The sequence below is a fragment of the Myotis myotis genome, unplaced genomic scaffold (genome assembly GCF_014108235.1).
Source record: "Myotis myotis isolate mMyoMyo1 unplaced genomic scaffold, mMyoMyo1.p scaffold_m19_p_15, whole genome shotgun sequence".
Classification (NCBI taxonomy): Eukaryota; Metazoa; Chordata; class Mammalia; order Chiroptera; family Vespertilionidae; genus Myotis; species Myotis myotis.
In genome coordinates, this window is record NW_023416319.1 from 30,675,779 (window position 1) to 30,678,078 (window position 2,300).

Consider the following 2,300-nt stretch of genomic DNA (forward strand, 5'->3'; position numbering starts at 1 on the left):
GGGGGCCATGCAGCCAGGCCCCAGAAGGAGACCCAGGCACCAGGGCTGCATCGCTGCTGCGGCACGCGATCCGGTGCCCGGGCTGAGGAGATGCAGAAGGAGACCCAGGGGCCTCCCAAGAGGAGAGTCTCCATGGTCAGATGGCGTGGTGTCGGGACAGGAATAAAGACCCGAGGTGACTCAGATGCCTGGCCACAGGGTTAGACCAGCCAGCAGGGCCTTTCAGTTGGGACTGGGGCGGGGGTGGGGCGAGGGAGGCAAGCCTGAAACAGAGAACTACAACTCCCAGGAGGCTTAGCAGCCGGGCCTGGGTGCCTGGCTGTGAAATCGGATGGGCTGTAGTTTTGTAAGCCACTTTAAACTAGAGGCTTGCAAGGTTGGAAGTTCTGCGCAGGGAGCCAGGGAGAAATGGAGCTGGAGCAGAGAGAGGGGTCCATGGCAGCCGTGGGCTTTGAGGAGTTCTCAGCACCTCCCAGCTGGGAGCTGGCGCTGCCTCCGCTGAAGGTGGTCACATCCTGGAGAGCCAGCTTGAGACTGAAGTGGAGTTTGTGTCTGGGGGTCTGGGCAGCTCCAGCCTTCAGGAGCGAGAGGAAGAGGAGGAGGCAGCCTGAGGCCGGCAACGGTGGTGCCAACGGGAACTCAATCGCAGGAAGTACCAGGCGCTGGATCTGCGCTGCAGGGAGATGGAGCAGGCAAAGGAGCAGGTCCTGAACAGGCTCCATCAGATACAGAGGATAACATGGAGGCTCCAGCAGGAGCGGAGGTTCCTCATGAAGGTGCTGGACTCCTACGGCGACAACTACCGGGCCAGCCAGTCCACCATCTTACTGGAGGACGAGGGCAGCCAGGGCACAGACGCCCCCACCCCAGGCAATGCTGAGAACCAGCCTCCCGAGAAAGAGGGGCTGTCCCCGCCCAGGAGGACGCCAGCGCCCACAGAAGCCAGCAGCCCGGCCCCTGGCGAGGGGCCCAGCGGTTGGAAGAGGCAGCGAGTGCCACTGGAAGGGGGCCGGGCGGGAGTCCCGCTGACTCCGGAGCTGGCCCCCCTTCAGATAAAGGTGGAGGAAGACTTTGGCTTCAAAGTGGTCCAGGCTCTGGACTCAAGTTGGGTTTCTCGGGGGCCAGACAAGTAGCTGCCCTACTCCACCCTAGCCAGCTCCCCCTTTGACTGACCCCCCAATAAATGGACCCCATGCTCTCCTCAGCAAAAAAAAAGCTTATAGAGGCATGCTTATAGGATCAAATAGTATAAATATAGATGCAACAGGACAATAAAAAGAGAACCTGGCTATGATGATCACCTGAACGCTGCTTCTGTGTCATTCCTTCTTTGCCAACTCCGTCCACACCTTTGGGAACCCCTGGACCTGCTGAGGCAGGACCCCAACATTCCTCTTCTTATAAGGACTTCAGTGAGATGGGCTAAGGGTCCCACTGGAACTGCCTCAATTTAATGTAATCCCCTCTTTAAAGATCTTATCTCTATATTCAGGTACATTCTGAGGTTTGGGGGATTAGGATTTTAACATACATTTTGTTGATTACCCAAATCAGCCCTTAACAACCAGCATGTTTCAGAAAGTAGATTCCTACAGGGTTATTTACCAAACATTCAGAAGTATTTTTAATAGAGCTAAGCCCCTCGCCCACTGCGCGGGCCCCTCCCGGCGAAGAGCGAAGGAAAACTGGTGCCAGCAGCCAGGGGAAGGGGCCCCCAAGGGGCCCCAGACTGCGAGAGGGCACAGGCCGGGCTGAGGGACCCACCCGAGTGCACAAACTTTTGTGCACCGGACCTCTAGTTTTATATAAAGCTGAATTGTATTCATTCAACAATTACTTATTGAGCTACTACTTTATCCCCAATGTGCAGATAAATTAAATGAGGACTTTTTTTTTTAATACTCTTATTGAAGAAAAAACAATTAAAGGTCTATGGTTGGAAAGAGAAAAGGAAGATAAAAAAACTGGGAAAAACTGCTAGAGTCGAGATTTTAACAATACAAATATTGAAGATATATAGGCATGAGTCAAGTCACTTAAGGGCTCTGAAAAGTGTGCTGGTTGGAAGAGAAGAAAAAGTAAGTGAATATAATACCTTAATCAATGAAGGAAAAATAAAGAAATAAATAATAAATAAGTAAATATAATAAAAATAAAAAGGGGGGGAAAACCATCAGGTAGACCCTACAAGAGAGCCCTATTTGATTGTGAGATATAATTAATGTTAAAATAAACCTTGTGGACTAAAAATCTACCACATATTAAACCTGACAAACTCAGGGGAGGCCTGCATGGTGGCC

The 2,300-nt window shown here is 52.0% G+C and overlaps 1 pseudogene; it reads left to right on the top strand.

Moving 5' to 3' along the window:
- The first annotated feature begins 408 nt into the window (after window positions 1-408).
- On the top strand, window positions 409-1,172 carry LOC118670024 (annotated as a pseudogene).
- The last annotated feature ends 1,128 nt before the right edge of the window (window positions 1,173-2,300 follow it).